The sequence below is a fragment of the Nerophis lumbriciformis genome, linkage group LG03, assembly GCF_033978685.3.
Source record: "Nerophis lumbriciformis linkage group LG03, RoL_Nlum_v2.1, whole genome shotgun sequence".
Lineage (NCBI taxonomy): Eukaryota > Metazoa > Chordata > Actinopteri > Syngnathiformes > Syngnathidae > Nerophis > Nerophis lumbriciformis.
This window is the reverse complement of record NC_084550.2, coordinates 6418068-6442500: the sequence shown is the minus strand read 5'-3', so window position 1 is coordinate 6442500 and position 24433 is coordinate 6418068. Positions and strand designations below refer to the sequence as shown.

At 41.9% G+C, this 24433-nt stretch overlaps 1 protein-coding gene across 3 annotated transcripts in view; it reads left to right on the top strand.

Moving 5' to 3' along the window:
- The window catches only part of LOC133578218 (kinase suppressor of Ras 2-like), a 383282-nt gene that overhangs the window by 572 nt on the left and 358277 nt on the right, over positions 1-24433 (top strand). The gene's annotated exons all lie outside the window — the stretch shown is intronic.

Below are 24433 nucleotides of genomic sequence, written 5' to 3'. Positions count from 1 at the left end.
ATTATTATGCAATGACTTCATCTAATCAAACATTCTGATCACTTTGGATTGATAAAAAAAAAAAAAAAAACATTGTTCAAGTTTGTAGTGCTTTGACTCTCCTGGCCAGGGGTGTTGCAAACTTTTTCCAGAAGTTGTTTGTGGCCCCCTTTTTGTACAGTAATATTACTTATTCATGATTATTATTACACTCTTCAATCATTAAACTTAGACTTAGACTTCCTTTTATCCATCCATGGCCATGGATGAAGTGCTGGCTGTCCAGAGTCGGGACCCGGGGTGGACCGCTCGCCTGTGCATCGGTTGGGGACATCTCTGCGCTGCTGACCCGTCTCCGCTCGGGATGGTCTCCTGCTGGCCCCACTATGGACTGGACTCTCACTATTATGTTAGATCTACTATGGACTGGACTCTCACTATTATGTTAGATCCACTATGGACTGGACTCTCACTATTATGTTAGATCCACTATGGACTGAACTCTCACAATATTATGTTAGATCCACTATGGACTGGACTCTCTCACAATATTATGTTAGATCCACTATGGACTGGACTTTCACTATTATGTTAGATCCACTATGGACTGGACTCTCACTATTATGTTAGACCCACTATGGACTGAACTCTCACAATATTATGTTAGATCCACTATGGACTGGACTCTCACTATTATGTTAGATCTACTATGGACTGGACTCTCACTATTATGTTAGATCCACTATGGACTGGACTCTCACTATTATGTTAGATCCACTATGGACTGGACTCTCACTATTATGTTAGATCTACTATGGACTGGACTCTCACTATTATGTTAGATCCACTATGGACTGGACTCTCACTATTATGTTAGATCCACTATGGACTGAACTCTCACAATATTATGTTAGATCCACTATGGACTGGACTCTCTCACAATATTATGTTAGATCCACTATGGACTGGACTTTCACTATTATGTTAGATCCACTATGGACTGGACTCTCACTATTATGTTAGACCCACTATGGACTGAACTCTCACAATATTATGTTAGATCCACTATGGACTGGACTCTCTCACAATATTATGTTAGATCCACTATGGACTGAACTCTCACTCTATTATGTTAGATCCACTATGGACTGGACTCTCTCACAATTATGTTAGATCCACTATGGACTGGACTTTCACTATTATGTTAGACCCACTATGGACTGGACTTTCACACTATTATGTTAGATCCACTATGGACTGGACTTTCACTATTATGTTAGACCCACTATGGACTGGAGTCTCACTATTATGTTAGATCCACTATGGACTGGACTTTCACTATTATGTTAGATCCACTATGGACTGGACTCTCACTATTATGTTAGATCCACTATGGACTGGACTCTCACTATTATGTTAGATCCACTATGGACTGGACTCTCACTATTATGTTGGATCCACTATGGACTGGACTCTCACTATTATGTTAGATCCACTATGGACTGGACTCTCACTATTATGTTAGATCCACTATGGACTGGACTCTCACTATTATGTTAAATCCACTATGGACTGGACTCTCACTATATTATGTTAGATCCACTATGGACTGGAGTCTCACACTATTATGTTAGATCCACTATGGACTGGACTCTCACTATTATGTTAGATCCACTGTGGACTGAACTCTCACAATATTATGTTAGATCCACTATGGACTGAACTCTCACTATTTTGTTAGACCCACTATGGACTGAATTCTCACAATATTATGTTAGATCCACTATGGACTGGACTCACACTATTATGTTAGATCCACTATGGACTGAACTCTCACAATATTATGTTAGATCCACTATGGATTGGACTCACACTATTATGTTAGATCCACTATGGACTGGACTCTCACTATTATGTTAGATCTACTATGGACTGGACTCTCACTATTATGTTAGATCCACTATGGACTGGACTCTCACTATTATGTTAGATCCACTATGGACTGAACTCTCACAATATTATGTTAGATCCACTATGGACTGGACTCTCTCACAATATTATGTTAGATCCACTATGGACTGGACTTTCACTATTATGTTAGATCCACTATGGACTGGACTCTCACTATTATGTTAGACCCACTATGGACTGAACTCTCACAATATTATGTTAGATCCACTATGGACTGGACTCTCACTATTATGTTAGATCTACTATGGACTGGACTCTCACTATTATGTTAGATCCACTATGGACTGGACTCTCACTATTATGTTAGATCCACTATGGACTGGACTCTCACTATTATGTTAGATCTACTATGGACTGGACTCTCACTATTATGTTAGATCCACTATGGACTGGACTCTCACTATTATGTTAGATCCACTATGGACTGAACTCTCACAATATTATGTTAGATCCACTATGGACTGGACTCTCTCACAATATTATGTTAGATCCACTATGGACTGGACTTTCACTATTATGTTAGATCCACTATGGACTGGACTCTCACTATTATGTTAGACCCACTATGGACTGAACTCTCACAATATTATGTTAGATCCACTATGGACTGGACTCTCTCACAATATTATGTTAGATCCACTATGGACTGAACTCTCACTCTATTATGTTAGATCCACTATGGACTGGACTCTCTCACAATTATGTTAGATCCACTATGGACTGGACTTTCACTATTATGTTAGACCCACTATGGACTGGACTTTCACACTATTATGTTAGATCCACTATGGACTGGACTTTCACTATTATGTTAGACCCACTATGGACTGGAGTCTCACTATTATGTTAGATCCACTATGGACTGGACTTTCACTATTATGTTAGATCCACTATGGACTGGACTCTCACTATTATGTTAGATCCACTATGGACTGGACTCTCACTATTATGTTAGATCCACTATGGACTGGACTCTCACTATTATGTTGGATCCACTATGGACTGGACTCTCACTATTATGTTAGATCCACTATGGACTGGACTCTCACTATTATGTTAGATCCACTATGGACTGGACTCTCACTATTATGTTAAATCCACTATGGACTGGACTCTCACTATATTATGTTAGATCCACTATGGACTGGAGTCTCACACTATTATGTTAGATCCACTATGGACTGGACTCTCACTATTATGTTAGATCCACTGTGGACTGAACTCTCACAATATTATGTTAGATCCACTATGGACTGAACTCTCACTATTTTGTTAGACCCACTATGGACTGAATTCTCACAATATTATGTTAGATCCACTATGGACTGGACTCACACTATTATGTTAGATCCACTATGGACTGAACTCTCACAATATTATGTTAGATCCACTATGGATTGGACTCACACTATTATGTTAGATCCACTATGGACTGGACTCTTACAATATTATGTTAGATCCACTATGGACTGAACTCTCACAATATTATGTTAGATCCACTATGGACTGGACCCTCACACTATTATGTTAGATCCACTATGGACTGAACTCTTATAATATTATGTTAGATCCACTATGGACTGGACTCACACTATTATGTTAGATCCACTATGGACTGAACTCTCACAATATTATGTTAGATCCATTATGGACTGGACCCTCACACTCTTATGTTAGATACACTATGGACTGAACTCTTACAATATTATGTTAGATCCACTATGGACTGGACTCTCACACTATTATGTTAGATCCATTATGGACTGGACTTTCACTATTATGTTAGATCCACTATGGACTGGACTCTCACACTATTATGTTAGATCCATTATGGACTGGACTTTCACTATTATGTTAGATCCACTATGGACTGGACTCTCACTATTATGTTAGATCCACTATGCACTGGACTTTCACAATATTATGATAGACCCACTTGACATCCATTGCATCCGGTCTCCCCGAGAGGGGGGAATGGGAAGGGTCACCTACATCTGCGGACCTCTCCAAGGTTTCTCATAGTCATTCATTTTGACATCCCACTGGGTTGTGAGTTTTTCCTTGCCCTTATGTGGGCTCTGAACCGAGGATGTCGTTGTGGCTTGTGCAGCCCTTTGAGACACTTGTGATTTAGGACTATATAAATAAACATTGATTGATTGATCCCTCTTCTTCCGCTTATCCGAGGTCGGATCGCGGGGGTAGCAGCCTAAGCAGGGAAGCCCAGACTTCCCTCTCCCCAGCCACTTGGTCCAGCTCCTCACGGGGGATCCTGAGGCGTTCCCAGGCCAGCCGGGAGACATAGTCTTCCCAACGTGTCCTGGGTCTTCCCCGTGGCCTCCTACCGGTCGGACGTGCCCGAAACACCTCCCTAGAGAGGCGTTCGGGTGGCATCCTGACCAGATGCCCGAACCACCTCATCTGGCTCCTCTCCATGTGGAGGAGCAGTGGCTTTACTTTGAGCTCCTCCCGAATGACAGAGCTTCTCACCCTATCTCTAAGGGAGAGCCCCGCCACCCGGCGCTTGTACCCGTGATCTTGTCCTTTCGGTCATAACCCAAAGCTCATGACCATAGGTGAGGATGGGAACGTAGATCGACCGGTAAATTGAGAGCTTTGCCTTCCGGCTCAGCTCCTTCTTCACCACAACGGATCGATGCAGCGTCCGCATTACTGAAGACGCCGCACCGATCCGCCTGTCGATCTCACGATCCACTCTTCCCTCACTCGTGAACAAGACTCCTCGGTACTAAAACTCCTCCACTTGGGGCAAGATCTCCTCCCCAACCCGGAGATGGCACTCCACCCTTTTTCCGGGTGAGAACCATGGACTCGGACTTGGAGGTGCTGATTCTCATCCCAGTCGCTTCACACTCGGCTGCGAACCGATCCAGTGAGAGCTGAAGATCCTGGCCAGATGAAGCCATCAGGACCACATCATCTGCAAAAAGCAGAGACCTAATCCTGCAGCCACCAAACCGGATCCCCTCAACGCCTTGACTGCGCCTAGAAATTATGTCCATAAAAGTTATGAACAGAATGGGTGACAAAGGGCAGCCTTGGCGGAGTCCAACCCTCAATGGAAACGGGTCCGGCTTACTCGTTTTATTGTCATTCGAATTTGAAACGGACGGCGTGGCGCCGTTGGGAGGGTGGCTGTGCCAGTAACCTGAGGATTCCTGGTTCAATCTCCACCTTCTACCAACCTCATCATGTCCGTTGTGTCCTTGAGCAAGACACTTCACCCTTGCTCCACATTTATGTGATATGAAAAGTAAAATAGAAAGTTAAACATTAAAGTTAAAGTTAAAGTTAAAGTACCAATGATTGTCACACACACACTAGGTGTGGCGAAATTATTCTCTGCATTTGACCCATCACCCTTGATCACCCCCTGGGAGGTGAGGGGAGCAGTGAGCAGCAGCGGTGGCCGCGCCCGGGAATCATTTTTGGTGATTTAACCCCCAATTCCAACCCTTGATGCTGAGTGCCAAGCAGGGAGGTAATGGGTCCCATTTTTATAGTCTTTGGTATGACTCGGCCGGGATTTTGAACTCACAACCTACCGATCTCAGGGCGGACACTCTAACCACTAGGCCACTGAGTAGGTTTATTACTTTAGCTATTTAGGTGTAATTCTTTCCCATTCTTGCTTGATGTACAGGTTAAGTTGTTCAACAGTCCGGGGGTCTCCATTGTCGTATTTAACATTTCATAATGCACCACACATTTTCAGTGGGAGACAGGTCTGGACTGCAGGCAGGCCAGTCTAGTACCCGCACTCTTTTACTATGAAGCCCCACTGTTGTAACACGTGGCTTGGCATTGAATTGCTGAAATAAGCACGGGCGTCCATGATAACGTTGCTTGGATGGCAACATATGTTGCTCCAGAACCTGTATGTACCTTTCAGCATTAATGGTGCCTTCACAGATGTGTAAGTTACCCATGCCTTGGGCATCACACATGCTGGCTTTTCAACTTTGCGCCTATAACAATCCGAATGGTTCTTTTCCTCTTTCTTCCGGAGGACACGAAGTCCACATTTGAAATGTGCACTCGTCAGACCACAGATAATTTTTACACTTTTCATCAGTCCATCTTAGATGAGCTCGGGCCCAGCGAAGCCGGCGGCGTTTCTGGGTGTTGTTGATAAATGGCTTTCGCTCTGCATAGTAGAGTTTTAACTTGCACTTACAGATGTAGCGACGAACTGTGGTTACTGACAGTTTTTATTTTATCTTTAACATGTATGGTCGCGGGGCCAATAAAAACAAGTTGCGGGCCGCAAATGGACCCCGGGGCTGCACTTTGGACACCCCTGAAATAAGACTACAACAGTAGTGTGTATGTTTTCATCTCCCTCGCTTTGGAGGGACTCAAACGCTTGTTTCTTCTCCCCGCTGGATTAGCTTGCCTTGTGTATACGGCCACCACTTTGTAGGGGGGGGGGAAAGCAGGCTTTGCTACACGTCTTAAAATGCAGCCCTCAGCTCTGACGTTTGATCATTTAGATTTTCTCCAGCAAATAGGCTAACCTAGCGTGATGTTGCTGTTCAAATGTGAGCGCTACGTTAGCATGTAGCTTACATAGCTATGCTAATGTTGTTGTTGTTTGTGTCCTCCTGGTAACTTCTTAATGTCCTGTTGTTGTATGCGATGTATGGCGTTTATTACGTTGAATTGTGTAGATAGTGTTAGAATAATTGTTTCTAAATTATCACAAAAACTTTGTGTTACATTGAGGGTCTGGTGAGAAGACAAAAGCTGTCTTTGAAACCTACCAAGAGTAAGGCTCGTGAAACTCCACTGTGTAGGGGGTAAGCAAGATGAAGGTGTTTCTGTTTTCTCTCATGTATGGTAATCAACAGAAAGATATTGTTCTAACCCAGGGGTCGGCAACCCGCGGCTCCGGAGCCGCATTCGGCTCTTTGATCACTCTGATGCGGCTCAGCAGCTTACTTGCTGAACCCCCCAATTTTCGCGAGAGACTTCCGGATTTCAGTGCGTCGGTAGAGGTGGGCGGGGTTTGGTAGCGGGGGTGTATAATGTATCCCGGAAGAGTTAGGGCTGCATGGGATTCTGGGTATTTGTCCTGTTGTGTTTATGTTGTGTTACTGTGCAGATGTTCTCCCGAAATGTGTTTGTCATTCTTGTTTGGTGTGGGTTCACAGTGTGGCGCATTATTAGTAAGAGTGTTATAGTTTTTTTTTATACCGCCACCGTCAGTGTAACCTGTGTGGTTGTTGACCAAGTATGCCTTGCTGTCACCGACGTGAGCAAGCGGAAACACCCTACAACGTGTGGCTGATCAGGCACGCTGGTTATAGTGGGTGCTATAAGCTGTGCCATCACGGCACGCATGACGCATGACGCTGACAAGCGCCATTCATTTAAAACCCGCGTGCCGCACCAGCTGTCAAATTCCATATAAAGGTGTGGGCAGCGTGTCTGAGACCCCTGGTTTATACATAGCACAAAGCAAAAAGAAAACTTTGTATGTAGTGTTATTTCATTTAAAATTTCCCAAAAAATTTTGCGGCGCCCATTGTTTTCTATAATTTGCGAAACTGGTCAAAATGGCTCTTTGACTGGTAAAGGTTGCCGACCCCTGTTCTAACCCAAGGACTTCAAAGCGGAGAGATGGCAGGATCTGCCCAATTTCCAGACGAACTCTTTTTGAACTATTTTATGGACCTCTTTTTGAAGTATTTTACGAACTCTTTTTGAACTGACCTTTTCTGTGAACGTCTTGCGACCTTTGTCCTTTGGAAACAGCGGTGGCCATGTGGTCGGGGAGGGTCCAAAATAAAAGAAGGAGGCATGCAATCTTTTGGCAGAGAGTGCTGGGATACCGTGCAAGGGTACAGTGTACAGACGACTCTCCTCAATATTGAGTCCAATTTGAATTCTGTCTCTGTTTAATTCTTTGCCTCTTGTCTTGTTTAATAGATGTCATCAGTGTTTGAACCTGACAATAAGAGTTTATGTAAAAAGTGCATAAAGTACACAATAGCGCTCCTTGGAGACACGCTCAGGCGGGGACAAACATCAAAGTTACGGAAACAAGAAGAGACAAAAAGAAAGTGAACATTATACTGAGGTCACACGCCAATCAACAAACACCCAGAATCCCATGCAGCCCTGACTCTTCCGGGCTACATTATACACCCCTGCTACCACCAAACCCCGCCCCCACCCCAACCCTGCTCCCTCACACATCAACCCCCCCCCTCTGTGCGTCGGTAGAGGGGGGCGGGGTTTGGTAACGGGGTTGTATAATGTATCCCGGAAGAGTTAGGGCTGCATGGGATTCTGGGTATTTGTCCTGTTGTGTTTATGTTGTGTTACTGTGCAGATGTTCTCCCGAAATGTGTTTGTCATTCTTGTTTGGTGTGGGTTCACAGTGTGGCGCATTATTAGTAAGAGTGTTATAGTTTTTTTTTATACCGCCACCGGCAGTGTAACCTGTGTGGTTGTTGACCAAGTATGCCTTGCTGTCACCTACGTGAGCAAGCGGAAACACCCTACAACGTGTGGCTGATCAGGCACGCTGGTTATAGTGGGTGCTATATGCTGTACCATCACGGCACGCATGACGCATGGCGCTGACAAGCGCCATTCATTTAAAACCCGCGTGCCGCACCAGCTGTCAAATTCCATATAAAGGTGTGGGCAGCGTGTCTGAGACCCCTGGTTTATACATAGCACAAAGCAAAAAGAAACCTTTGTATGCAGTGTTATTTCATTTAAAATTTCAAAAAAATTTTGCGGCTCCCATTGTTTTCTATAATTTGCGAAACTGGTCAAAATGGCTCTTTGACTGGTAAAGGTTGCCGACCCCTGTTCTAACCCAAGGACTTCAAAGCGGAGAGACGGCAGGATCTGCCCAATTTCCAGACGAACTCTTTTTGAACTATTTTATGGACCTCTTTTTGAAGTATTTTACGAACTCTTTTTGAACTGACCTTTTCTGCGAATTGTTTACGACCTTTTCTGTGAACGTCTTGCGACCTTTGTCCTTTGGAAACAGCGGTGGCCATGTGGTCGGGGAGGGTCCAAAATAAAAGAAGGAGGCGTGCAATCTTTTGGCAGAGCGTGCTGAGATACCGTGCAAGGGTACAGTGTACAGACGACTCTCCTCAATATTGAGTCCAATTTGAATTCTGTCTCTGTTTAATTCTTTGCCTCTTGTCTTGTTTAATAGATGTCATCAGTGTTTGAACCTGACAATAAGAGTTTATGTAAAAAGTACATAAAGTACACAATAGCGCTCCTTGGAGACACACTCAAACATACTGAAACAAGAAGAGACAAAAAGAAAGTGAACATTATACTGAGGTCACACGCCAATCAAAAGTGGCGTTTGTTATCTTTGATGAGAAAGCCGCGTTACGTAACCTTGCTGGTTGTCGTGTTTTCTTTCAAATACGGCGTCCGCTCCATCAGCCAGCTGGGTTTACGGGACCTTTTTTACAGGACGCCGTTAAAAGCGCGATAAGGGGCGGGCGTCTAACTCGACAAGCGAGTCTCTAAGACTCACTTGAGCGTGGAGGAGCTGTAAGCATGCGAGGGCGACGCCTCGGGAGATAGAAACAAACACCATTAAAGGGCGATAAGGCGCTCGTAAAAGTTGCTTGGAGTCCCGGTGGGCTGGATTGTTACGTAACAGCACGGACGCCATAAAAGCCAGGCGGCCCCCGATGACAACATGCCAAGTTGTAATGTCACTTTTATTGAATTAAGTCATTTTTGCTGACCACTTTTGGGTGAGCCTTTTTTTTCGAACGCTAAATCCAACTCGAAAACATTTAGTTTGCATCATAACACAAAGCACAGTTTTTGTTAGCAATCCGTTCCAAAAAGGTCAGACCAAAATTGGAATCTGAAGCCATTTTTTTTCTGTAGGAAATAATGTACATCTAATTAATCCAGGGGTCCCCCAAATTACGGACCGCCAGCGTCCAAATTCCGGCCTGAGTAAAAAAAAAAACAAAACTATATACTCACAACCTACTCAGTGGCCTAGTGGTTAGAGCAGGGGTCAGCAACCCGCGGCTCTTGATCCACATGCGGCTCTTTAGCACCGCCCTAGTGGCTCCCTGGAGCTTTTTCAAAAATAGAAAAAGATAGAGGGAAACATATATTTGTTGTTTTGACAATGTTTGATTGATTGATTGAAACGTGTATTAGTAGATTGTACAGTACAGTACATATTCCGTACAATTGACCACTAAATGGTAACACCCCAATACGTTTTTCAACTTGTTTCTGTAGGAGAACAAACATGACGCAAATCTTCCTAATTGTTAGAAATCCCACTGTTTATATTAAACATGCTTCACTGGCGACAGTATTTGGCCAGCGCCGTTTTGTCCTACTAATTTTGTTGGCCCTTGAACGCACCCTAGTTTGCTTACATACAACTTTCTCCGCCGCCGCCACAGAAAGACGTGTTTTATGCCACTCCCTCTTTGTCTAATTTTGTCCACCAAACTTTTTATGTTGTGCGTGCATGCACAAAGGTGAGCTTTGTTGATGTTATTGACTTGTGTGGAGTGCTAATAATCCATGCTAAGATGCTATTCAGGCTAGCTCTTTGTACATATTGCATCGTTTGTTGCTATATTTGAGCTCCTTTAAATTTCCTTTACTTATGTCCTCTGTGTATTTAATTTATATTTGCATGTCTCATGACACATTTCTGATTGTCTGTCATGTTGTTCCAGACCACAGCAACGTTTATCATGTTGTTCCAGACCACAGGAAACATTACCCAGCTTGCAAATATTGTAATAGATCTATTAGAAGAAGACAACCTGTCCTTTCCTTTAACTTAGACACACACATCTATACATTTGGTAGTTTTAAACCAGTAATTTCCAGGAATTATCTCACCCTCTGAGTAAAAACAAAAAATACTATATACTCACAACCTACTCAGTGGCCTAGTGGTTAGAGCAGGGGTCAGCAACCCGCGGCTCTTGAGCCACATGCGGCTCTTTAGCACCGCCCTAGTGGCTCCCTGGAGCTTTTTCAAAAATAGAAAAAGATAGAGGGAAACATATATTTGTTGTTTTGATAATGTTTGATTGATTGATTGAAACTTTTATTAGTAGATTGCACAGTACAGTACATATTCCGTACAATTGACCACTAAATGGTAACACCCCAATAAAGTTTTTCAACTTGTTTAAGTCGGGTTCCACGTTTCTGTAGGAGAACAAACATGACGCAAATCTTCCTAATTGTTAGAAATCCCACTGTTTATATTAAACATGCTTCACTGGCGACAGTATTTGGCCAGCGCCGTTTTGTCCTACTAATTTTGTTGGCCCTTGAACGCACCGTAGTTTGTTTACATACGCTGCCACAGAAAGACGTGTTTTATGCCACTCCCTCTTTGTCTAATTTTGTCCACCAAACTTTTTATGTTGTGCGTGAATGCACAAAGGTGAGCTTTGTTGATGTTACTGACTTGTGTGGAGTGCTAATAATCCATGCTAACATGCTCTTCAGGCTAGCTCTGTGTACATATTGCATCGTTTGTTGCTATATTTGAGCTCATTTAAATTTCCTTTACTTATGTCCTCTGTGTATTTAATTTATATTTGCATGTCTCGTGACACATTTTCTGTATGTCATATTGGCTGCATTTCTGATTGTCTGTCATGTTGTTCCAGACCACAGCAAAGTTTATCATGTTGTTCCAGACCACAGGAAACATTACCCAGCTTGCAAATATTGTAATAAATCTATTAGAAGAAGACAACCTGTCCTTTCCTTTAACTTAGACACACACATCTATACATTTGGTAGTTTTGAACCAGTAATTTCCAGGAGTTATCTCACCCTCTGAGTAAAAACAAAAAATACTATATACTCACAACCTACTCAGTGACCTAGTGGTTAGAGCAGGGGTCAGCAACCCGCGGCTCTTGAGCCACATGCGGCTCTTTAGCACCGCCCTAGTGGCTCCCTGGAGCTTTTTCAAAAATAGAAAAAGATAGAGGGAAACATATATTTGTTGTTTTGATAATGTTTGATTGATTGATTGAAACTTGTATTAGTAGATTGCACAGTACAGTACATATTCCGTACAATTGACCACTAAATGGTAACACCCCAATAAAGTTTTCAACTAGTTTAAGTCGGGTTCCACGTTTCTGTAGGAGAACAAACATGACGCAAATCTTCCTAATTGTTAGAAATCCCACTGTTTATATTAAACATGCTTCACTGGCGACAGTATTTGGCCAGCGCCGTTTTGTCCTGCTAATTTTGTTGGCCCTTGAACGCACCGTAGTTTGTTTACATACGCTGCCACAGAAAGACGTGTTTTATGCCACTCCCTCTTTGTCTAATTTTGTCCACCAAACTTTTTATGTTGTGCGTGAATGCACAAAGGTGAGCTTTGTTGATGTTACTGACTTGTGTGGAGTGCTAATAATCCATGCTAACATGCTATTCAGGCTAGCTCTGTGTACATATTGCATCGTTTGTTGCTATATTTGAGCTCATTTAAATTTCCTTTACTTATGTCCTCTGTGTATTTAATTTATATTTGCATGTCTCATGACACATTTTCTGTATGTCATATTGGCTGCATTTCTGATTGTCTGTCATGTTGTTCCAGACCACAGCAAAGTTTATCATGTTGTTCCAGACCACAGGAAACATTACCCAGCTTGCAAATATTGTAATAAATCTATTAGAAGAAGACAACCTGTCCTTTCCTTTAACTTAGACACACACATCTATACATTTGGTAGTTTTAAACCAGTAATTTCCAGGAGTTATCTCACCCTCTGAGTAAAAACAAAAAATACTATATACTCACAACCTACTCAGTGGCCTAGTGGTTAGAGCAGGGGTCAGCAACCCGCGGCTCTTGATCCACATGCGGCTCTTTAGCACCGCCCTAGTGGCTCCCTGGAGCTCTTTCAAAAATAGAAAAAGATAGAGGGAAACATATATTTGTTGTTTTGATAATGTTTGATTGATTGATTGAAACGTGTATTAGTAGATTGCACAGTACAGTACATATTCCGTACAATTGACCACTAAATGGTAACACCCCAGTAAGTTTTTCAACTTGTTTCTGTAGGAGAACAAACATGACGCAAATCTTCCTAATTGTTAGAAATCCCACTGTTTATATTAAACATGCTTCACTGACGACAGTATTTGGCCAGCGCCGTTTTGTCCTACTAATTTTGTTGGCCCTTGAACGCACCGTAGTTTGTTTACATACGCTGCCACAGAAAGACGTGTTTTATGCCACTCCCTCTTTGTCTAATTTTGTCCACCAAACTTTTTATGTTGTGCGTGAATGCACAAAGGTGAGCTTTGTTGATGTTATTGACTTGTGTGGAGTGCTAATAATCCATGCTAAGATGCTATTCAGGCTAGCTCTGTGTACATATTGCATCGTTTGTTGCTATATTTGAGCTCATTTAAATTTCCTTTACTTATGTCCTCTGTGTATTTAATTTATATTTGCATGTCTCATGACACATTTTCTGTATGTCATATTGGCTGCATTTCTGATTGTCTGTCATGTTGTTCCAGACCACAGCAAAGTTTATCATGTTGTTCCAGACCACAGGAAACATTACCCAGCTTGCAAATATTGTAATAAATCTATTAGAAGAAGACAACCTGTCCTTTCCTTTAACTTAGACACACACATCTATACATTTGGTAGTTTTGAACCAGTAATTTCCAGGAGTTATCTCACCCTCTGAGTAAAAACAAAAAATACTATATACTCACAACCTACTCAGTGGCCTAGTGGTTAGAGCAGGGGTCAGCAACCCGCGGGTCTTGAGCCACATGCGGCTCTTTAGCACCGCCCTAGTGGCTCCCTGGAGCTCTTTCAAAAATAGAAAAAGATAGAGGGAAACATATATTTGTTGTTTTGATAATGTTTGATTGATTGATTGAAACGTGTATTAGTAGATTGTACAGTACAGTACATATTCCGTACAATTGACCACTAAATGGTAACACCCCAATAAGTTTTTCAACTTGTTTCTGTAGGAGAACAAACATGACGCAAATCTTCCTAATTGTTGGAAATCCCACTGTTTATATTAAACATGCTTCACTGATGACAGTATTTGGCCAGCGCCGTTTTGTCCTACTAATTTTGTTGGCCCTTGAACGCACCGTAGTTTGTTTACATACGCTGCCACAGAAAGACGTGTTTTATGCCACTCCCTCTTTGTCTAATTTTGTCCACCAAACTTTTTATGTTGTGCGTGAATGCACAAAGGTGAGCTTTGTTGATGTTACTGACTTGTGTGGAGTGCTAATAATCCATGCTAACATGCTATTCAGGCTAGCTCTGTGTACATATTGCATCGTTTGTTGCTATATTTGAGCTCATTTAAATTTCCTTTACTTATGTCCTCTGTGTATTTAATTTATATTTGCATGTCTCATGACACATTTTCTGTATGTCATATTGGCTGCATTTCTGATTGTCTGTCATGTTGTTCCAGACCACAGCAAAGTTTATCATGTTGTTCCAGACCACAGGAAACATTATCCAGCTTGCAAATATTGTAATAAATCTATTAGAAGAAGACAACCTGTCTTTTCCTTTAACTTAGACACACACATCTATACATTTGGTAGTTTTAACCCAGTAATTTCCAGGAGTTATCTCACCCTCTGAGACACTTACTTAATGTGTTGCCTTCATTATAACACTTACATAAGTCCTTTTACTTTTTGCGGCTCCAAACAGATTTGTTTTTTGTATTTTTGGTCCAATATGGCTCTTTCAACATGTTGGGTTGCCGACCCCTGCTGTAGGGGATACAAAGAATTGCTATTGGGACATCTGGTGGACACATTTAGAACAGCAATTTATTTAATTCCAAAATATCAGCTCATTTTTTATACTCAGCAGACTCATCTCTCGGGCCGAATAAAACTTGTTCGCGGGCCTGATCCAGTGGTCTGGAAACTTAAATGTTGAAAGTAAAAAAATAAAATAAATAGTAAAAAAAAATTGTTTTTAACAATTTTATGAGTGGGGTCCTTTTGGATCCCCAATAATTTTGGTGGGATTTTTTTTTGTGTCAAAACTCGAAAAATAGTAATTAATTAAAAATAATTAATTATTGGCTTATTATTGCATTATTGACACATTATTGACATATTTAAGGCTCCAAATACGTCACATTAACTAATCCACTTTGACATTTTTTGAGGAAAAAATGTTGCATATTTTGTGTTTTTGCCATAAAAAAGGGTTTTCTTTGACAAAAAGGGCATACAATATTTGTTGTACTTTATTTTAACACATAAACCTGAAGTTGATCAAGAGAATTAAGCGCTGAATAATAATTTAAAAAAAAATAACACATGACTCATTTTTACTAATTTTATGACTGAGACTCTTCCGGCCCTCGGACCAAACTTGAGAGGAGCCATAAAGGTTAAACTTTTTTTTTTTTGTATTGTATTGGTTTTGAAAATTTTCCCCCTGCATGCTTAAATTTTATAGTGTGCAGCCCTCAGTGGAAAACGTTTAGACACCCCTGACATAGATGTAAGCAGGTTTAGAAACTCCTATTTATATATCATTTTGGTCGGATATAGGAACATAAAAGATGTAGTTTGAAACCGTTTTTGGGCAGGAAGCCTTATTCACTGCTTCTTCTGGCAAAGGTAACGATCCTTCCACAAGTTCACCTACAGAAACCTTGTTACGACCACAGGTGGGTCAAATGGAGCCAGAAATTGTACTCAAGTTACTTTGGAGTTGTACCATGCAAGTACAAGTAAAAAGTAGTAATCCAAATAAGTACTTGTGTAGAAGTAAGCAATTAGTGAAAAAAAATACTCAAGTAATGATTAACTGGTGAGTAACTTTGGCTTTGTTTAGAAACTATTTTTTAATAGTACTTAGACTACAAACGTAGTGTGTGTGTGTGTGTGTGCAGGCCCGGCCCTAACCAATCTGGCGCCCTAGGCAAGATTTTAGGTGGCGCCCCCCCACATCGGCAGTGAAGTGTATATACTCACAAGAAACTGAATAGCTTTGTCTTTGACCTTTTTTTTTTTTACTTACAACTATACCTAATATATAAAGGGGTGGAAAAGTGACTATTACCTGCAGGGCAAACATTAGCTAACCAGAAGGCAATAACAATGTAAACAAAAAACACCTGCTTAAAAGATCTAATACAAATGTCCCTGAGGAATGTAAGGTGGGAGTATTGTAATTACCTAACGTTACATTCTTATTTTCCATAACAATTTAGCCCCCTCCACAATATTAACCCGACGTTAAAACAGAACTAGCTATTTATTGATTAGCAATTGCCGAATCATGTAACATTAGCTTAATGCTAAAAAGCCAGGTTACTATCACATTCTGTAACAGACAAATAATTTCATGTAGGCTAACGTTACCTACCTGCTACCTCTGTCTTTTCTCGTTTCTCCTCCTCTTCTTTTCTCTTTTTTCTTCCCTGGGCACCTGACAGTTTTGGCCGTTTTGACATCTTGTGTTGATTTTTTGATGTGGTGACGTCCAAAAAGAGTCGTGATACGGGAAGGGAGGGGGCGCACCGTGCGAGGGGACGGGGGGGGTGGCGTAATGTTGTAACAAATAATATTTCTAATAAATAGGCTTTACTTTGCATTTTAATTAACGTGGGATTATTTTTTGTATTTAGAAATAATAGTACCAACTTTTTTTTCTTCTTTTTTTTTCTCCAACATTTGTGGCACTGGCGTAGCGCCCCCTGATGGACGGCGCCCTTAGCGTTTGCCTATACGGCCTATGCCACGGGCCGGCCCTGTGTGTGTGCAACAAAACCTGTTGTAGATGGGCAATTATTTTGACTAAGGGGGCCAAATTTAGAGAAAAAAATGTTGTCTATTTTTAGGAACACTAATACAAAACCTCACAATAATGTCTGATTGAATGCTAAAAACGTTACGACAGACCGCCTTTAAAAACGGAATGGAATTTTTAATTTTTTTACTGAATGAGACACCCAGAATGTACATGAAAATAAAGAATGTGGGATTTACAATATTAACTATGAACATGCTTGCCAACCCTCCCGGATTTTCCGGGAGACTCCCGAAATTCAGCGCCTCTCCCGAAAACCTCCCGGGACAAATTTTCTCCCGAAAATCTCCCGAAATTCAGGCGGAGCTGGAAGCCACGCCCCCTCCAGCTCCATGCGGACCTGAGTGACGTGTCAACAGCCTGTATTCATGTCCGCTTTCCCACAGTATAAACAGTGTGCCTGCCCAAACACGTTATAACCTAGAATGATGGAGGGCTAGTTCTTGGTTTCTTATGTGGGTTTATTGTTAGGCAGTTTCATTAACGTCCTCCCAGCGCGGTAACAACACACAACAACAGCAGTCACGTTTTATTCTACCGTAAAGCAGTTCGTCTGCCGTAAACAGCAATGTTGTTGTAATATATTGAGTTGGAGGCAATAACCAGGCGAGGTGATGAAGTACTTCTCTTTACTGTAGACTTCAGAACAGACTCACACACTTGACGTCAGGTGCGCAACACCACGTAAATCGTTGGTCAACCAAAAAGTAACCCCAGTACGCTATAGCCAACATTCACCAGGAGATGGCAACAGACAAACATAGATCACTCTATAAAATTCCTCCCCTTTTAGAAATGGAGAAGTTCCTCAAAATAAATAAACAACCCAACCAAAAAATGCAGCAGCTCAATTAAAAAACTGTACTTAAGCCACATTCTTTTTTTTTTTTTTTTTAGTATTGAACTCTTAACCCTCATTTGTAAACAATAACATGCTTATTATACAAACAGTATTTGTACACCTTTAACACAGATTTTTATACTGTCTTCATAGATTCAGTTTTTTTGGTGGTACTCGAAACCTTTCTGGGTACCTGCGAAAGGGTGTTCAGCATGGTTAGAAAAATAGTGACAGAGAATAGAACAAGGATGGACAATTCAACCCTTAACTCAACAATGAGTAGATGAGTGTTATGTGTGTGTATATGTGTAAATAAATGAACACTGAAATTCAAGTATTTATTTTATTCATAAATATATATATATATATATATATATATATATATATATATATATATATATATATATATATATATATATATATATATATATATATATATATATATATATGTGAATGTGAGTGTGAATGTTGTCTGTCTATCTGTGTTGGCCCTGTGATGAGGTGGCGACTTGTCCAGGGTGTACTCTGCCTTCCGCCCGATTATAGCTGAGATAGGCTCCAGCACCCCCCGCGACCCCGAAGGGATTAAGCGGTAGAAAATGGATGGATGGATATATATATATATATATATATATATATATATATATATATATATAATAAAATAATTATATATATAGCTAGAATTCACTGAAAGTCAAGTATTTCTTATATATATATATATATATATATATGAAATACTTGACTTGGTGAATTCTAGCTGTAAATATACTCCTCCCCTCTTAGCCACGCCCCCAACCACGCCCCCAACCACGCCACCGCCCCAACCCCACCACACCCCCCCACCCCCCACCTCCCGAAATCGGAGGTCTCAAGGTTGGCAAGTATGACTATGAAGGATAAAACACTGAATATTGACAACATATGAACGTCACACCCCCTCTCCATCGACATATTTTACAATCAAGAAAAACGCGACAAAAATGCAACAAACACAGCAAAATATAAACGTGAAGGGTAATAAAAAAACCCTACCTACAATCTGATATATTTGATATATCACTAAGCTTTAGAACTTTGCTGTAAAAATCTCCTTCTGCTTGGTGCCTCGTCTGAGCTGCCGTGACTTAGATTACTATAGTAACTAATTAGATTACCATAGTAACTAGTATATCATGCAAAAGTGCAGATTCCAACCATTGAAATACTTTGAATAGTTCAAGACTTACGGTCATTTGAAAACATCACTGCACATCATAATGGCAGCTACAGTTTTAATCTTAAAGATCTAAAAAAATTATTTGGGAATGTCCGGCAGGACAGATGGAAAACCTTAACGGGCTTTAATTTGCCCAGGTCTGATCTACAACTTACTGCAACATGTTTTCTTTAGTTGGAAGTGAAATTCTTCTGGGCAAAAATGTGCACGTTTCCACTGACACAGATGACAGCGCATTATATGAATGTTCTTTTTCCAAGTTTGTAAGTAAACATTGAAGAGTTGTGCTGCCTGGTCAGACGTCATTTCACTTTTTTTCCAGTGTGTATTTTGAGTGCGGTCATGTGACTGCCAGGCTCTCTTTGATAAGGTAAATTTAGTCAAACGTAACTCGTTGGATTGGTAAAACCGAGTCATGTCCCAGCAGACACAAGACATTAAAACAACGCTGAGAACGTGTTGAATTAGGTCCTGACGTTGAGCAACTCAAACCTAAAGTTGAAACAACATGCTCTTTGATGACTTTTGATCAATGTTGGTGGGGAAGTTGCGTCCTAGCGAGTGCCGCTGATCACACACTTTCACCGGAGTCTGCCGTTCAGAGTTGAACAATTTTTTTTACCTAGAAAATCATTTTTTACCTTGAAAATCATTTTTTACCTTGAAAAAAAAATGTTACCTTGAAATTTTTTTTCCCCTTGAAAATCATGTTTTACCTTGAAAATCACTTTTAACCTTGAAAACAAAATTTTACCTTGAAAATTTTTTTTTACCGTAATCATTTTTTTTACCTTGAAAATTTTTTTTACCTTGAAAATCGTTTTTTACCTTCAAAATCATTTTTAACCTTGAAAAAAAAAATGTACCTTGAAAATTTTTTTCAGGTTCAACATCAATATATTTTGCTGTCTGGACTTTTCAGTCTGTCGTCTTCCTCTCCAACCCTCCAATCCTCCTCCTCCTGCTGTTCCCGGCCGCTACTGTTAAAGACAACAGGTGGTTAGACAACTCGTACCATCCATCCATACAGGTCACACTGAGGGTGGCCGTATAAACAACTTTAACACTGTTACAAATATGCGCCACACTGTGAACCCACACCAAACAAGAATGACAAACACATTTCGGGAGAACATCCGCATCAAAACACAACATAAACACAACAGAACAAATACCCAGAATCCCATGCATCCCTAACTCTTTTAAATGATAAATGGGTTATACTTGTATAGCGCTTTTCTACCTTCAAGGTACTCAAAGCGCTTTGACAGTATTTCCACATTCACCCATTCACACACACATTCACACACTGATGGCGGGAGCTGCCATGCAAGGCGCTAATCAGCAGCCATCAGGAGCAAGGGGTGAAGTGTCTTGCCCAAGGACACAACGGACGTCACTAGGATGGTAGAAGGTGGGGATTGAACCCCAGTAACCAGCAACCCTCCGATTGCTGGCACGGCCACTCTACCAACTCAAACCTAAAGTTGAAACAACATGCTCTTTGATGACTTTTAATCAATGTTGGTGTGGAAGTTGCGTCCTAGCGAGTGCCGCTGATCACACACTTCCACCGGAGTCTGCCGTTCAGAGTTGAACAAGGTTTATTAACCATCAATATATTTTGCTGTCTGGACTTTTCAGTCTGTCATCTTCCTCTCCAACCCTCCAATCCTCCTCCTCCTGCTGTTCCCGACCACTACTGTTAAAGACAACAGGTGGTTAGACAACTCGTACCACCTGGGAAATCTATTCACCTGCCAGCTGTGTCTCGCCGTCAGCTCTGCCACGCCCCCGTCTGACATACTTGCCAACCCTCCCGATTTTTCCGGGAGACTCCCGAATGTCAGTGCCCCTCCCGAAAATCTCCCAGGGCAACCATTCTCCCGAATTTCTCCCGATTTTCACCCGGACAACAATATTAAGGGCGTGCCATGATGACACTGCCTTTAGCATCCTCAACAACCTGCCGACGCGTCCGCTTTTTCAACCTACAAACAGCGTGCCGGCCCAGCCGCATGTTGTATGCAGCTTCTGCATACACACAAAAGTGACTGCAAGACAAACTTGATCAACATCCATACAGGTCACACTGAGGGTGGCCGTATAAACAACTTTAACACTGTTACAAATATGCGCCACACTGTGAACCCACACCAAACAAGAATGACAAACACATTTCGGGAGAACATCCGCATCAAAACACAACATAAACACAACAGAACAAATACCCAGAATCCCATGCATCCCTAACTCTTTTAAATGATAAATGGGTTATACTTGTATAGCGCTTTTCTACCTTCAAGGTACTCAAAGCGCTTTGACAGTATTTCCACATTCACCCATTCACACACACATTCACACACTGATGGCGGGAGCTGCCATGCAAGGCGCTAATCAGCAGCCATCAGGAGCAAGGGGTGAAGTGTCTTGCCCAAGGACACAACGGACGTGACTAGGATGGTAGAAGGTGGGGATTGAACCCCAGTAACCAGCAACCCTCCGATTGCTGGCACGGCCACTCTACCAACTCAAACCTAAAGTTGAAACAACATGCTCTTTGATGACTTTTAATCAATGTTGGTGTGGAAGTTGCGTCCTAGCGGGTGCCGCTGATCACACACACTTCCACCGGAGTCTGCCGTTCAGAGTTGAACAAGGTTTATTAACCATCAATATATTTTGCTGTCTGGACTTTTCAGTCTGTCGTCTTCCTCTCCAACCCTCCAATCCTCCTCCTCCTGCTGTTCCCGACCACTACTGTTAAAGACAACAGGTGGTTAGACAACTCGTACCACCTGGGAAATCTATTCACCTGCCAGCTGTGTCTCGCCGTCAGCTCTGCCACGCCCCCGTCTGACATACTTGCCAACCCTCCCGATTTTTCCGGGAGACTCCCGAATGTCAGTGCCCCCCCCGAAAATCTCCCAGGGCAACCATTCTCCCGAATTACTCCCGATTTTCACCCGGACAACAATATTAAGGGCGTGCCATGATGACACTGCCTTTAGCGTCCTCTACAACCTGTCGACGCGTCCGCTTTTTTAACCTACAAACAGCGTGCCGGCCCAGCCGCATGTTGTATGCGGCTTCTGCATACCCACGAAAGTGACTGCAATACTTACTTGATCAACATCCATACAGGTAAACAACTTTAACACTGTTACAAATATGCGCCACACTGTGAACCCACACCAAACAAGAATGACAAACACATTTCGGGAGAACATCCGCACCGTAACACAACATAAACACAACAGAACAAATACCCAGAATCCCTTGCATCCCTAACTCTTCCGGGCTACAATATACACCCCCGCTACCACCAAACCCCCCCAACCCCCCAACCCCCCAACCCCCCACACCTCAACCCCACCCAATCTCCCGAATTCGAAGGTCTCAAGGTTGGCAAGTATGCCGTCTGATGGTGCTCTGTCTTCAGCACCATGGACAGAGGCGGTGACCTTTGCTCACTCCCCCCCTCCACAGTTGGGTTCTGACACTGATTTGACCATTTAATTTTGGTAACCGTTCGACAATTTGTTCACAAAGTGGTGACCCTCGCCCCATCCTTGTCTGTGAATGACTGAGCATTTCATGGAAGCTGCTTTTATACCCAATCATGGCACCCACCTGTTCCCAATTTGCCTGTCCACCTGTGGGATTTTCCAAATGATAACAAAGTATTCCAGTTCAAACATTAATTATCTTATCTCAGCAGTCTATTCAATTGAATATAAGTTGAAAAGGATTTGCAAATCATTGTATTCTGTTTTTATTAACCATTTACACAACGTGCCAACCTCACTAGTTTTGGGGTTTGTATGTTTGTGGATAAAGAGGATGAGAAAGAGAGGATAGGATAGGATGGGTCTTTATTGTCATTGCACCAGTACAACGAAACTTTGTTTTCAGCACAAGATTAGACAAACAAACAGTGTACAGGGTTACAGAACAGGAACGCTGATGGTCGCCACAAGGCGCCCCGTAAAAGATGGGAAAACGGTAAAATGCTGGGGAAGGATGAGTAAAAAATACAATCTAGACTGGGCTCCTAAGGGGGCCCAGTCTGGAGTGGGAAAAAACGTGCATAGCAAAGCACATATACATATTACAACATACATCTCGAGATATCTAGCAACAGAGGGAAGGGAGTGCGGGGTCATGGTGGCAGGCCGCAGCTCTCATACACTGACCATCCTTTCATCACCCCTGCAGTGTGTCTGTGTTCCGCGGCCTTGATGTAGTGCAGTCGCTAGTCCAAAGTCAACAACAACAACAGGTGTGTGTCCATGAGAGACAAGAAGGGAGTTTGTTGTGTCTTCACTGCACTGTCCTTCAGGAGAGTCTCCAAGCCAGGGAAACAATCCAAGTTAGAATGTTTTGTATACGAGTGAAAATAAAATTTGCTTGTCTAGAGAAAGAGAGATACTTTTATTTCTCTGAAATCTCAACTACTATCACTAAACAACGTGTCTGCCATGATCCGTTATGACCGTTTTGGTTTTGTGTCATGCTTTCCTGTGTTTTCATCAACCACATTTCAGTTTCGTCCATCCGCCCTCAAGCTTCGCTTGTGCGTGACCTTAAAGACTCATTAGACATGCATGGGACTGTGTGTGTGTGTGTGTGTGTGTGTGTGTGTGTGTGTATGGGTAAGTGTGTTACAACACACCTTGTGGGCAGCTGCTGAGGTGCTCCCTCCTCCACTACTTTCTACTTTAGTCACCCTGATGTAGAGTGAGCCGGCAGTCAGTTTGCAGGCGAACATTTGCTGCTTTTTAAAACCACATCAATCATCCGGGACTTTTTTTTTTTTTTTTTTTTTTTTTCCGAATGTGGTGTCTCACACTGTGCCTTATTTTAGCAACAGGTTACAAGAATACATCACGTCTGCACTAACCACAACATTATGCACACCTGCGCAATGCGGTGGTACCCCGTGCAAAAGCCATACCCACTGTTTAATCCTTTTGGAAATGAAAAATGTTCATATCAAAGTCGTATTCATTTAACCATGAATTGAATAAAAAGGATGAATGATATAATCAACAATGTTTATTAGGTGGTAACTTAACCGTCACTTAAAAATAACAATGTCTTGGTAAGGGCAGAACTCTTTTTTTAATTATTAGCTACATAATAAATGGTTCTATAAATATTATATAACATTATTAAGTATTTTTATTTAATGTATTTAATAGGGGTGTCCCAATTAAGGCTGAAACGACGCGTCGACGTAGTCGACGTCATCGGTTACGTAAATACGTCGACGCCGTTTTTGTGCGTCGGCGCGTCGCATATTTACGTCACTCTACTTTACTGTCATGGCGGAGCGCAAAGCAGACGATGCGAGCGAGGGGGAAAAAGCACGCCAAAAGTCGTCAAAAGTGTGGGAGTATTTCAATAAACGGCCTAATAATGTTGTTGTATGCACACTGTGTCGAGCGGAAATGGCCTATCATAGCAGCACAACGGCTATGAACGAACATTTGAAAAGAAAACCCCCGACAGCGTTCTTGCCATCACCATCAACAAGTCAATCGTC